General features: G+C 31.8%; 2 protein-coding genes across 2 annotated transcripts in view; one reads left to right on the forward strand and one right to left on the reverse strand.

Annotated features, from left to right (window-relative positions):
* The window catches only part of LOC102613041 (ras-related protein RABD1), a 36,624-nt gene that overhangs the window by 20,047 nt on the left and 538 nt on the right, over positions 1 to 16,039 (forward strand). The window lies entirely within an intron of this gene.
* LOC127902704 (putative disease resistance RPP13-like protein 1) overlaps positions 1 to 16,039 on the reverse strand; it is a 53,502-nt gene that overhangs the window by 13,726 nt on the left and 23,737 nt on the right. The window lies entirely within an intron of this gene.

Here is a 16,039-nt window from a genome sequence, read left to right on the forward strand (position 1 = left end):
ATAAATAAATAAATAAAATTGCATTGTTTATCTTATCAACCACTTGAGAGTACGGAGGTTGGTTAATTCCATTCGTATGAATTATCTACGTGTATATCGACTGAATTAAAGGCAATTATTGCCAGAAGTTTTTTATTTTTTTTTTGGTTTCCCTTATTAACATATAACCTCAAATGCACTATGCAATAAAAATATAAATATAAATATAAATAAAGCAAGCAGCTACTAAGGCTTTAGGTTGTTAGGCAGATGCTAAGGCCTTGTCTTGAATAAGCCCAGCAATTCAAGCTTAAGATTACACTATAAAAAGGAGGCGCAAAGGCAAAGAAAGTGGCACGGCAACGGCAAGTGGAGCAAATGAAGCAAAGGAGAGCATGTCATACTGAGATAACATGTCTGATATTTGGCTCCGCTTCTTCCCTTCAAACACCTCGAAAGAAGCATCAAGGAAGTGGTCTTGTAGGACATTAGATTCATTTGGAAAGAACAAAAATTTTCGCCCAACAAATAAGTACCGTTGATACGCAGAATAGAAGCCTGTCATGCAGACAAACAACGCATAGAATTGTAGAGCCACCAAAGTTGTAGCTCCACAGTGAAGGGTTACTTTGTTTTCTTCAAATAACACATGCTTTGAACTTCAATTCTTCTCATATCAATTTCTGCTTCCTATGGTAAATAAATACATGGGCAGGCAAACTCTACATTTGATAATGCTAAAGGGAATTGCACTACTTAAGCGACCAAACTGGATCTATTCTAATTGAATTCTTCAACTTCTCTGCGAAGGCTTCAACTCTTTGCGAAGGCTACAAGAAAGAAGTTGAACAAAATGAGATAATTTTAGTAATGCTTAGACCCAGTTACTTAACTGAACAAACTAAAGATTAACTACCTTCAAGCAAGTAAATGGATTCAAGACGGCAAATAATGTAATTAAAAAAGAAGAAGCAAATAATAAGAAAAAAACCAAAAAATTTAAAACTAGATGCAATTCAGTGTCAGAACTGAATTCTGAAGTTGAAAGAACAGAATAAGGAAGAAATAAGTGTTGATTGTTGATCGTGCCAGGTATAAGCGGGTGATTACTTTGTTTTCTTCAAAAATTTCTCGATTTTATTTATTTATTTTTATTTTACTCTATAATACAGTGCGGCATGAATCCAGCCCTCCTCGTGAGCTTGGTTTATGCAGATTTCACCGTATTAATTTGTAAGTTAATGAAATACCGTGTGAGTGAGTTGACTTTGGAGCCAAACATGAATTATCATTAAGTTAATGTGAAATAGTATTTTTATTGCATATTAAAGAACGCAAGCGATTACAAGCATACTCCAAATTAATTTTAAAGCATACCTCAAAGTAATTCATCTCCAAATAGTCATGTGACAAAATCAAAAGGATCAGTTATTAATTAATGGGTAAATTTCTTTTTGATCATTCCAAATCCATTATTATTTCTTTCAAACTGAAAATTTCAATCTATCATTGCTAACACTACAAGAAAACTGACAATAAATGACTGAAAAACACTACCATAAAGGGGGGTGTTTTTCAGTCACTCTTTTTACCTATCACTCTTTTATGATAAAAAAAAAATAGTGTTTCGAAGTCATATGTCTGTCATCTTAAAAAATGAATATTTTCATTAAAGTTTTGGCCTGAAAATTGAATTTTATCTTAAATTTTGGAGGAAAAATTATTTTTTTCACATAAATTATTATCCAATTAATTTTAGTGGGTAAACTATTTTGTTTATGATGGAATTAATGATTGAAATTTTTTATCATTAATTATTTTGCTTGTGACATAATTTATGACTGATTTTTTTGGTCCCAAGAACTAAATTTATATGAAAAGAAATTCTGAACTATTTTATTTAAATTTATGCATTCCGGCATCTGAATTTAATCACAAATTCAATATAAACCAAATATTAAATTATATATTCCACCAAGTCTAAAAACACTTTGCATTAATAACATCATGCAAAAACACTTGTGTCCACCAATTAACATATCCAAAGTAACGAAAAAAAAAAGTTAACTCGAGGAAATGTTTTAAATTTTACAAGCTATGAAGCCGTCAAATCTTGTAGTGCAAAACTCCTTCCATATTCTCAGTGAAATTCCAGTAGATAAACTCCCATTCTCAACAAATATTCAGCAAAACTCCCAAGTCCAGCAGTTTCTCTCAACCTACTGGTGCAACACCAATTGACTATAGCCAATAGTATCATTATGAAGAATTATCTATTAAAGTAAAACTCCAAGTTTTCGATGTAACCTAAATTAATTCCTTGCTGCAATAAAATGTGGAACCAAAAGGGTACCCATAAAGGCAGTTAACTTTCCTTCAAGGCTTAGGCATATGTGAATATAACTAATTAATTCCTTTACCCTTTTGTTTGATTTACAATTAATATCCAATTATAAGTTCATTTTATCTGGGTTTTGAAACAAGAACTTAAATATGGCTAAGGCTTAGGCACATGTGAATATAACTAATTAAGTTCTAGCAAAACTATTATATGGGATTAAGTTTCCTGCAAACTATCAAAGCAAAAATAATGATTATTTCCACAACGAGAGAAAGACTACTGGGAATAATTGATGACACTAAATGAATCAAACTGATAATGGAAGCACCAAAATGTTTACCAGACCTCATATCTTCCCTAAGTTGACCACTTTTCAGCTGTCTCCAGATCATTGAGGATCTGAGAACCCACCAGTATTTCTCGAACACAAAGAGCATCAACAATATTGTATTGAACAAGTAGTAAATGAACATATATCTGATAAGTTCAAGTAGAACTAAAGACCATAGCTGGAAAATGCAAATCACAAAAGAAAATAAGACAAAGAAACTGCTAGACGACCAAATAAGGTGGCATCAAATCATTTATCATGCAGACAAACCTTGTACATTTGATGACCCAAAAGGGGAAGAATATTAATCGTAGAAAGACCCAAGATATTGCAAATAATCCAAAGATCACAGTTGCTCCAAGTTCATTCTCAAAATACTTAAAAACTTTGGCAACTTCCATAAAAACATCACTTGCATCATGCAAAGCAAGAATAATAGAGCCAATCTGGAAAAACCTCCCCAAAAAAAAAAAAAAAATAGTTTACTCTCACTATATATCTTTTGAGAAAAATATCAATCATTTTTACTCATCAGGTTATCCTGCTCTAAAACACAAATTGTTAAGGGTTGAGAACTCTGAAACTCTCAAGGGCCCAATATTACATAACGAAAGTTCTAAGTTCTATGTTATGTTAATGACTTAATGTTCATATGCTAATATAAGGAGTAGAAATAAAATCCAACTAATAGTGGAGCTCTTTATAAGAATGTTTCATTTAACATGTCACCTTGAATTATTTTGCAGTTTGAAATGAGAATAAGGGGTCATGAATATGATACACCCAATGAAGAATTAAGGTAAACATCTTTACAATAACAGTGAAGCGATAATAATTAAAATATTCCAAATAGCTTAAGAAACCACACTTGTATTCTATGACACATAACATAACTCATAAACTACTAAATTTAAATGATTAAGTGAACCCAGAATATTTAATGCCACAAGTTAGAAAAGGGTTTCCCAAAGGCACAGTGAAGACTAGGGAGTTACAGAAAATAGTTTACACTTGTCTGAAAACTGAGATGCAGGAACAAGACAGAAAGCTTCCAAGCATGAGTTGATATTTTTATTAAAGAGAAACTCCCAAATTTATAACTCATATGCCAGAAAAGAAGGCAATCCATATCAAAACATAAGTTTGAATGAGATGCCACTAAAAGCTAGAGAGCATTTTTATCTCTGATTCTCTATATTTTCATGCTGCAAGCAGCAGTAAAGTAATGAGAGTAACAAGATTGGAATCTATTGATTTAAGAATAATCATCACTAGTGCTCTCTGGTGATTACATGAAAGTAGATTCCAAAAGCATATTAGGAAAGTAAGCTTTTGTAAATATGCTCTAGAAAATATCAACCACAGAAATAATGTTTTTCCTCTTTCTTCCAAAGCACTGATTATTCTTTTGGCTAAATAAAACACTGTCAACAACTTTGCTTAAAAAAGCTATTCAATTTTTAATTTCTAGTACAATTATGATTCTTGAGATAAAATTTCAAATACTTAAATAAGATCAATTATTTTTGGGTATCACTGAATAGAAAAGAGTGTCAAAAGTATATGCAAAAGGAAGAGAGAGGTGTTTAGAGAAGAGAAATAAAGAGGAAAAAAAGTTGGGAATTAGGATTGCATGCACATTGATTATCAATAGAGTAGCATCACCATTCAGCATCTCATTTCTTAAACAAACACTGTCCCACATTGAAGAAACTAACAGAATCATAGAGGCACCAAAAACAGAAAGCCAAAGAGTAAAAAATAGAAATTTATTCCATATAAAAATCCAAAGCCAAATCCAAGTTAATAAGTTCCTGCAATAACTATATATATCGAATATAGAATACAAGAATAATAAGACACAAAACAAATAACTAGCTTACTTATAATATGAGCTCCAGGTATAAACAGAGACATTACATTACCTCACAAATGTTGTTTGCCGTATTCTAATCCCTTGCAGTTTTGGGGCCAAATAACAAAGGTAATCTCTGGACATGTTGCATAGATAACATGACAATTACAATCCACTTATGAAAGTGTTAATTAAAAACCTTTTCATGTAGTCACTTTATCAAAGATGTAGGTTCAACCTACAAAAATTAAAAATTAAAATGAAAGATTCAACAGAATATGCCACAAAATAAAAATTAAGGCAATTTTTTTTCTTTAATGCATTCCATCAAACAGCTTGTGGGCTTCGTTCGAAACAATTATTTCGTCTAATTTTTCTTTTCAGTCCAGAAAATACCAATATTACCCCCAAAAAAAAAACTGCTGAATAATATCATCAAAATGCAAAGTTCATACGTTCAAGATGCATTCGGCATAGACATAAGCACATGCATGTACATGAACATTTAATAGCTTAAGCTTTAGCATGTCAGTAGAGATAATTTGAGAAACAACCATGAATCCAGCCCAAAAACCAGAAAAAGGAAAAAAATTGACAAAATTTAGAAGACCTAACAACTTAATCAATTTACAATCTCACATATTTCTCTGAGAATCTAAATTCAAATCCACCAAAAAAAAAAAAAAGGAAATCGCTAGCACAACCTCAAAACAAAAATCAACATATATGAAAATGAATTTACTCGATCTTCTATTATGAAAAGCAATGTAAGTCCTATGAACGAAAAATTTACCTCAGAGCAGTGGCGGCTTGGACTGGCTTTGAGCGACAGTGACGCGGAGTTGTGGTGACATGGAAGCGTAACTTGGTGAGACTTGTGGCCTGGTTTTGCGCGTGCATCATCGTCGTTGTCGTCGTCAGTGATATTTAGTAAATTATTTATTTATCAAAATTATTTTTCATTTAATTAAATATTAATTGAGGTTTAATTATTAGTTATCGATAAAAATTAACATGGTATTGTCTTTTATGGTCTTGACCCCCATCTCTAAATAAAATTAAATTTTAATGGTATTAAACTATACAATTTTATCGTGTATTAAAAATTAAATTTATTAACGTGCACGGTTAAACTGCGTGTCAAGACAAGTTTCGTCTTCAGCATAATAACTATATAATATCATAATGCATTGGTGTGCATTAACCATGCTCCGGGTTGATTTGGAAAGTCATGATACTGTTTCCATTTCAATTTAGACTCCTTGGTTATCAGCCAAATGATTTATAAGTAATAGCCAGTAGAAGTTTTTCTCAAAATGGAAATAAGTTGTCTTACTGGGAGAGTCCACATATGGTATCTAATTTGTGGTGTTATTATTTCAATTGTAAGTTCCCTAATTCTGGCCAATGTACAGATTCAGAAAGTTGTATTTGGTGAGTTCTTTTTTTTTTTCTTTTTCTTTTTCAAAGGCTTTGGATACAACGGCAAGAGATAGGGAAAAACAACAAAGGGAGAGTCAAAACTCCACATTAAGCTAACATTTGAATTTCCATTTATACTTTGCTCCACTCATTCTAATGTTTACTGGCTAATTGTAGTTTATGGTGTAGCATCCAGAAAAAATGACTCACAGAATTTATTCTTTTGGACCACTAAGTAGCTTAAACACACACACACAAACACATAGACGTATGAATGTGTGTGTATGTATATATATATATATATGTGTGTGTGTGTGTGTGTGTATATATATATAGTCCTTCTTTAATATGGACATCTCTTCTTTTTTTTTCTACATAGACACACTGTATATTAAGACATATGATTTAATAAAATTAATTTTTAATGATATTAAACTATACAGTTTTTGGTGCTCTATTTCATAACTTTTATTTAATCAAAACATCTTGGTTTGGGTACGAGGCTGACAAGGTCTCCGAACCCAAAATTTTGTTGGATCTTGGGCCTATCCTCGAAATAGTTTCGATTCTGTTTTTGAGGTTTTTTGGGGCCCCATACCCGATCCCAATTCATCGCGAGCCAGCACATAAGCGTGACAGCACACGAGTCCTGCTCGCGGATTACAAAAGTAAATATTGTGGATAATGGCAAGATAAAAATTGTGGTGGGTACATAACGCGAAACAAATAAGATTACAATTAAATTAAACGCGAGAAATTACTTTTCTAGCAAAAGCTTAATCCAACCCCTCAATTACTTCTTTTTATGGATATATTCTTTAATTATTTTTCGTTATTTTACTTCCTGTTCATCAAGTTTTCGATGTTTACAACAATTATTCATTTGAAAAGTTATCCAATAATGTTAATACGTGAAAATTGAGAATATGTATAGCGAAAAAAGTTTTCTTCCTCCTCCCTTATTGATTCAAATTAAAAAATTTTATAACGGATTTAATGTGGTTTAAAAGTTCAATTTTATTTAACATTTTAACGACATAAACGGAACAAATCAATCACATAATCGAACATAATGATAAGAATCTTCTTGCTATATGTGCAAGATGAATTATATAACCTTGATTTTGGAAAATGTGGCCAGAGCTGCAAAAATGAAGATTAATTAACCTTGGATGACAATGATTAATACCCGTCCATTTCTCCTAAGCTCTGTTTCTTACTTTGATGCGCACATGACTTGAAAGCTTCATCTTCCTCTAGCTTCCTTTCGTGAAACGTACTAACAAATAACAGTAGCCTACTAACAAATTAAGATATAATCCAATATCTTTAGTACAAATCCAAATAGTCTCATTTTGATTTTGAGCTAGCTTTTTAATTCCACACTCAGAGACAAAATTTTGTTAATTCACATTATTTAACAAAATAATTAACAAATTAATTGTGATTGTGGTTGACGATCATTTTGATAAGCATCATAAACAAAATGACTGTTGTAGAGGCCGAAATTCCAAAAGTTTCGTTGCATATTTAGTGAAATGATGCAAGGACGAAGTATCACTTGGCTGTAAGAATTAGTTACCCAACAATTTGTGGAGTTTGTTTTAGGTAAAATAAAAAATAGAGCAAAATTAAGCCGACATGGATAGACTAATTTAAACAATATATTGCACACAATGATTATTTTTATTAACTTTCTTTTTCAAGAAGACATGGTACACAAAGACACTCACACAATTGATAGATAATGATAACACATTATTTTATTTAACTAATATAATACGGAAAGAGTAACTTGTACTTAACCAGTGTAGTCGGAATTTCTTTCGTGTTGAGGGACAATAAGGAGATCCAGATTGTCGTTCATGCTCTCATCAATAAAAATACTGATCAAAGATATTAGATCACCCTCAGACCACTTGACCGTCCCTAAAAATTCACAACAACAATTGTATTCATTAATACATATATTAAAATAAAAATTATAAATGACATTCAACTTAACATGGCCTGAGAACCTGGATAAGGAGCTTCCATGTTCTTTAAATTAGAAAAGATATCTTCTAACTTCTGGTGAATCGTAATCGAAATTGAAGTTGCTTTTGTTTCTGGTTTGATAATACGCTGCTGATGTATTTATATACGAGTCTTCGTATAGTACAGTGTTGTATGCAATACAGCCCCTTCAACAGTAAAAAGGAAACTTGAACAACCAGTATTTTACCGGTTGTACATTTAATAAATTTTTAAAAATTATTTTTAATGCAGAAAAAATAAAATAAAACGAAAAAATTAAGGAAATTTTGTAAATATTTAACACAAACAATATTTGAGAGAAAAAAATATTTTTAATTTCAACAAAAGTTAAAAAAAATTAAAATAAGCATGTCTCGACTCTTTTGTTTTAATGTCAATATATTAGGTGACATTCCAAGTTAATTTCACATATAACTAATTTTGATTAAACTTTCTCACTAATTGGTTTGCTTATCTCCACTTTCCGATCCACTAGTTTTATGTTTAATATTCCCACTAAACTCGTTAAATACTAATATTTTGGGTCAAATTCCAATTAAATTTATTTCTCGTTAGACAAGTATCAAAATTCCGTTAAACTTTCTCCACATTTGGTTCATGCGTTTGAACTATTATTCTACTAGTTTTTCATTTAATATTTCAACTAGTTTATCAAGATTCCAATTATATGGGTTAGATATTGATATTACTTTTTTTGGTTTGATTAGTTCTAAATTTTGGTAATGTTTTTCCATCCATAGGTTCACATGTTTCAACTTATTGGCCCACTAATTTTACGTTTGATATTTCTACTAAATTTGTCAAGTACAAATAGTTATTGTTAGCTTCCAAGTAATTAGCATTCTTCGTTGGACAAATTCCAAGTTTTGGTTGTTTTTTCTCTCTTAATGGTTCACGTGTTTCATCTAATTTTTTCGGGATATTTACACCAATAACCATAAAAATTTTGGCTTTTTCCATCTTAACCCCCCGAACAAACTTCTATCAACATTAGCCATAAAAAAACCTTTGAGACCAAAATACCCCTCTCTCTCTTCTCTCCCCCAACAATCTCTCTTTCACCCATCTCTCCCAAACCGAAGAAACTCCCATCGTCGGCGGCACTAATGATCTTTTTCTCAAGCAAATGATATGTTAATTCACAAGCGATTCCACTAAAATAAGAAATTTATTTTTGTAAATACATTAAAGCATTATAATTTTTTTTTTTAAAAAAAATTCCAATTTATGTAGATATCTAGTATTTCAATGTGCTTTTGGTCTATTGATGATATGCTGGTTATAATTTATCATATTGAATTACTCGTAACTGAAGTTTGCATATCCAAGAGTTGAATTTTGCGAAATTTAAACGAATTTGGATAGATAAATAGGATTCTTCATCCTTTGAAGTCAATCACTGTGTAAGAACAAGCTACTGAGGAGAGCTAGTGTAGAAAGTTGTAGAACAGGAGTTTGAAGGCAAAACTAGAAAAAGAGTGAACGAAGGTGAAAGAATATGCTTTCACATTATCAATTGGATTTCTGGTATGAATCGTATTGGAATCGATATGGAGCATAAATTGAATGGGTCCTTGGAATTTCAATTTCGTTGTCCGCTGCATTTATGAGTTTGTATGTGATCCACGTGTTTGTCAAAACCAGAATACATATATGGAATATTAAGCCCTCTGAGTGTTTATTATGGTAGAGCAAATTTTTACATATATAGAATGACGTATATAACCTGTATGTGAGCCACATGTTTATCAAAACAAGAATACAACATGTGTTTTTAATCAAGAACCCATATGAGGAGAATGAAAACTAAAGCATATAATAATAATCCTCCTCACCCCTACCGTAACAAAGCACTTTGATTATTAATCAGCAACTTTTCTAATCAAGTATGTTTAGCTTTTTTTAAATCTTGATCATCTGTAATTAAAAGGTCAAAAGTTTCAACCACTCCAATTGCTTTAACTTCTCTTCATGTCCAGAGAGGTTCCCAGGTAGAGCCAAGACTGTATTCGTCCAAAAAACAGCTTGTATCAATGAACTGCTGTTGCGGCTGCTGTTGCTGATGACGATGCAGGACTTGTTCTTGAGATTGAGCCATTTCCATGCAAATCAAAGCAATCAAATTTTGTTGCTGGCTTTGCATGGAAGCGAGCCCGGCCTGTGCCTTGGCTAACTCAGCCTGAAGCTCACTGACTTGTTTCTGCAGATGGTAAACCGCGCCGGCGCAGCCATAGACAGGATCCCTGATTCTGGAATTTGCTTCATAATCCATAATCAGTTTACAATCCCTCTTGGTGCGACAGGCAGCCTGTCGCCAGATTCACCCACGACTGCAGTTCCCTGAAACTCTCGAGCAACTTCAGAAAATAACTCATACCACTAAGTAATGCCGATTAGTGTTGGATCCGGATAGATTATGATCGGATTTCACTTTTATTGTTCGCCGTCGGCGTTTATCGTTGTCTTTTGCCTTCGCCGGTGATGATTCAAGAGTGTGTAAAGCTGCATTTGGTTTAACGAAAGGGGAGAAAAAAAGTTGCTTTTGATTTGTAAACAAGGGTAATTTGGGGAGAAAAGCGTGTGTTTGGCTAATGTTGATAGAAAAAAGTTTAAAAGATTAATTGTAAAAACAGTAAAACTTTTATGGTTATTTTTGTAAATTTCCCAATTTTTTCCCTAATTTTGCGTTGAAAATTGCCATTAATTGGTTGAGATTCCAATTACTAAGGTTAGGTACTAGGTTTGTTTTCTATAACTTTATTTTTGGTTTTGTAGGTCTCTAATTTTGGTTGTGCTTTCCCCATTTTTGGTTGACGTATTTCAATTGTAATTCCACAGGTTTTATGTTCGTTATTCCAACTAACTTGGTAAAATTCTAATTATATGGGTTAAATATCAATATTACTTTTGCTTGGTTTGATTAATCTCAAGTTTTGGTTATACTTTTTTATCTTTTGGTTCACATGTTTCAACTTATTGGTCCACTGGTTTTGCGTTTCATATTCCTATAAAGTTCGTTAGGTACCAGTATCATGGGTTAGATTCCAAGTAAATATCATTTTTCGTTAAATGAGTTTCTAATTTTCGTCAAACTTTCTCTCTTAATGGTTCACGTGTTTCATCTATTTTTTCCCCTAATTTTGTGTTGAATATTCCCATTAACTGGTTGAGATTCCCATTACTGAGGTTAGGTACCAAGTTTGTTTTCTATAACTTTATTTTTGGTTTTGTAGTTCTCTAATTTTGGTTGTGCTTTCTCTATTTTTTGTTGACGTATTTCAATTGTAATTCCACAAGTTTTGTGTTCATTATTCCAACTAATTCCACATGTTTTGCGTTCATTATTAGAATAAAAGCAACTGGTTCCATCAAAATTTAAGGATGATTACTAGCGCTTTCATGCTCGTGGAGGTGAGAATGGGAGACGCTTGTTGTCTTAAGTGACTATTCTTACCCCACTAAATTTTATAAATTTAATCATTCCTTCTCTATATGGTGTTTCCACTCCTAACAATAATTTTCTTAATATTAAAATTGTCAATAATAATAATTACAATTATTATAACAAATAGTAATAATGATAATAATTGATTGAGGATAAATTAATAATTTATAATAAATCATTCTAATTTATGTTCACAAAGTAAACATATTAATAGCAATACAGAATATTCCAATTGTGTTTCATTCACCCAACAAATATCATATTTTGTTTGTTATTCTTCATTTTTATTGTTGCCCATTCTAATTCTATTTTTTTTTTCTAATTTTTGCAAATTTCAATTATTTATTAGTGAACACATCAAAAAATTTAATAAAAATCAAATTTCACATTAGAAAGAGCATGCAAGGTAGACTTTTGTAGGGTTTGCAAATCATATTGTAGGTATTTGGAAGTTCACAAAAAGTAAATAATGTTATGTACAGAAATAAGTTCTTGTTTATAACGTTATGCTGTATTTCAGTGACACTTTGTTATATAAGGAGCTAATGCCATGTTTGGATGCTAGGATTAACTATGGGATTGGACTAATTTTGGAATTAAATATTTATCCAATGTTTGTCAAGCTTAGTTGGATTGGATTAAGGGGGTAGTAATTTAAATTTAATCCTAAAATCATGGGATTAATAATCCTAATTTACGCATGGGTTTAGTTGGGATAAGATTAATGAAAAAAATTGTCCATTTATGAGATTTTTATTTATATCATTTTTTATTTGCACCTAATATTAATTAATTTTTATTATGATTTACTTAAAACTTATTTTTATTTATTATCTATTAAACTAATATCTTTACTTATAGTAACTCTGGAGATTAAATTTTCACCACTTGTATATTTAGTAATTTATCGATAAAATTAAATGTTTAATTATTTATTTCGCAAACACACCAATATTACATAATTTCCCTATTATTGCCATCGGTTCCCAAACATCCAAGAGATGGTTGGCAACAAGAGAAAAAACAGGGTTGACTAATAACAACGACTGTGCAATCGTGGCCAATAAATTGTTTCATAGTACCTAATTATAGCAACGATTAAATGCAACCTGAGATCTGCTGTTGAAGTCATAGTTATGGAAAATTTTACAAACTTCAAGTAAGACCGAAAAATTACAAAGAGTAATGTTAAATATCCCAATTAAAATTGTGCCACTATTCAATCACAAATGTAGGATAGGTGACTATAATTTTTCTATAAGTAATGCTTTGGTACTTTTAACAGTGTGATGAGTAAACGTTAATTTTTATATTTTAACTCATGATCGTTAAGAGAAACTGAATTTGGGGGTTGTTTTTCCAATAATGTGACACTTCAAATATATATATCTCATCCTTCTCTCCGTTCCTCATCAAAAACCACTTTATCCAAACATCCGTACATGGAAATCGTCAATACAAACCACAAAATTAAGCTATCTTATGAAAAATGTCCATAATGCATTATCAAAATATAACAAGTATTGACAAATTTGAAAACAAAATACGTAATAATCATAATTTCTAGGCATAAAACCATGGGATAATCACTGAGGAGGTGGTGGAGATGAAGATGCGGATGGCAGTAAAATCACGAGAGTGCGGCAGATGAGCTGCTGATCATCTAGAATCTGCTGCTGCTGTGCAAAAAGACACTGCTGCTCAGAATGGAAGTGATAGTGGAACGCTGCAAACCGTGTCTGAAGCTCGTTTTGTTGTATAAATATGGAACAGATTAAAACTGTCCATTTATATGGGTAATGAGTAACTACCTTATCTTTTTAATAATTAAAAGAAAAGTATTCCTTTAATTATTGGTAGAATTTATTTTCCAATTCACTATAAAAAATAAATACTCCTAGGGTGAAGAATATAAGTACAAATTGAAATACAATTTTTTTTTTCACTTAAAGTGTTTTCTCAATTTTTTTTTTCCATAAGAAACTCAAAAATGAATTAATGAATAAGTTGTAAAACAGAAAGTGGACAAGCCGTCCGCTTAAAAACAAAGCCTAGCACTATTTGTGCCATACGAAAGTGTACCCAATCACCCCTAAAGTGTTTTTCCAACTTTTTCTCGTATTTATTTTTTAAGAATACTTAATAGATTAAATATTGTAATATAAAAACTGAAGACGAAAACAAACATGCATGAATGATGTATCAATAAATTAATGGTGATCTATTACTACATTTGGAGTAAAATTATGAATGAATTGACATAGATAATGAATTTATGCCTGTACTCTATAATGCAAATAATATTTTGTTTTTAATTCAATTTAGCACCCTACAAGAAGAGATTACCTTATCGCTTCCAATCCCTCCTTTAGATCTAAGCCACTTCATGAACTTCTTGATCCTTGATTCGTTCCAGAATGTGATAGGAAGTATATTCCTATAAGGCTGAATGTTGTCATATGCAACATTATGGAGATAAAAGATCTGCATGAGCAACTTATAATTAAGAAGAATAATATTATTCATGGTAAGCATATGCTCAGCTTTAGTTGCAGAAACTATGTCACCTGTAGGAAGTGCAAACAAATTCCAATGTATGCTGCTTGTTGTTTCCACTATTTCATTGTCACCAGAATGTGAGTTTGAATTACCCATCCTTGTATCTCTCTTTTTGTACCTTGCCTTTTGTTTGGGAGGAATTTCTTTGTAGGTTTCCCAATATGTTTTCGTAACTGTCAAAAAGGTAATGAATATGTCTTAAAACATAAAAAACCCACAAAATAATATCTGTACATGCTACATTTATTGAATATACTAATCCCAATTGTAATGGAAAAATCTGAATTTTCACTTCTCAAACGCTTAACTTCTTCATTGCTGTAAAAGCATAACATCTAATTACTGTTATCTGGTATGGGCGTGTTTATTTTCCGATAGGTAAATCACAACGACTACTTCCAAGTAAGAGACAAATCCATAAGTTGAAGACGTTGGAACTGCATCCTGACCATCTGCTTTTAGAATAGGAGCACTTTTTTTCTGTAAGCCCCCTGGTAGTTGTTTACGCTTTCGTTGGTGACTGTCCAAGAAAAAATTTTAACTAATTAAGTGAAGGATAATTATTCCATTAATATGTATTAAATTTTTTAAAAAGAATGAGTTCCCCAACATTCTTATCCGAATTCCTGCTGAGTGGTTGGTTGAAAATTTAAAACACCAACTCATTACTCACTCATTAAATACCAGACACATGGGCAGTTCGTTTTTTTTTTTTTTAATAAAAAAAGGGCGGTTGGTTGAATGAAAGCATAGCATAACTTTTTATTTATCTTTTTTATTTTATTATCTATTCAGCCAATCGTAGACAATCTTTAACATACAAAAAATTTTGAAAATTCCAAATGAAAAGATATTTTGAAATTAGGCGGTTATGGCTAGTGGCCACCGTTTCCCCAGCTATACATAGTTATAATAATAATAATAATAATAATAATAATAATTGTTTAGGACAACCTTATTTTAATAAAATGAAGATATCATTAATAGATAAAAAAATTATAAATTTTAATACACTAATAAATAAATAAATATAATTTTAATTTATTAAAATTTTTATTTTTTATATTTTAATAGACATTCTCACGTTAACAAAATAAGAATGTACTCCTAAGACCACATGCAAGCATTTTCCCTGGCACTAGGACCACAAAATTTTGGTTTCTGAACTGAGACTGAGAAGACTGTTAGTACAGAGACGGAGGAAAATAATCTGCTGAAGCACCGAGTTGCCTATTTGGATTTTTCGGAGAAGATTGATCTTTAAAGTTCATTGTTTATTCAACCAACCATAAAAAAAATTATTGTTTATTCAACCAATCATAAACAATCTTTTGTATATTAAAAAAAAAATTTTAAAGTTCCAGATGAAATGGTATTTTGAATATTATCTGCAATATTCACGTGATTGGTACCACGTTTTTTATTTTCTTATTAACAAAATTATTTATTTCGTAGGGACCGTATTCTCGCTTCCAAGTTTCTCATACATATGCAATTTAACCATTGCGGTTAATTAGCATTTGAGTTTTGACTTGGGAAGCGGTAGGGATGGGAATAAAATTCGGATCCGCATGTTAAAAATTACAGATTCACATGTAAGAAATTAAAATCCGCACGAATTCGGATCCGAATTCAAATATAAGTGCATCTAAAAAATCAGATATCCATATCCGGCTAATTTTATATTAAATTAAAAAATATATATTAACTTTAACTTAAAAACAAATTTAACCCAACTCTCACATTCACACGCGCTCACAACACTTTACCAGCAGCCACAACCCACAAACCCCTAACACCCAAATCCCCCCAATTCCGTAGGACGTCGCCGTCTGCCTCACGGCCTCGCCTAAGCCTCGTGTCCAAGCCTCGATCTAAGTCGGTCGCTGTCGTTGCGCGCTGCACGCCTCGATCTGAGTCGGTCGCTGCCGCTGCACGCTGCACGCCTCGATCTGAGTGAGTTGCTGCCGCTACACGCTCGATCTGAGTCAGTTGCTGTCGAATCCTCGCCATCGAAGAAGCCTCTTGCTGTCGAATCCTCGCCCTCGGAGAAGCCTCGTCTAAGCACTT

Source organism: Citrus sinensis, chromosome 5 (genome assembly GCF_022201045.2).
Source record: "Citrus sinensis cultivar Valencia sweet orange chromosome 5, DVS_A1.0, whole genome shotgun sequence".
Classification (NCBI taxonomy): domain Eukaryota; kingdom Viridiplantae; phylum Streptophyta; class Magnoliopsida; order Sapindales; family Rutaceae; genus Citrus; species Citrus sinensis.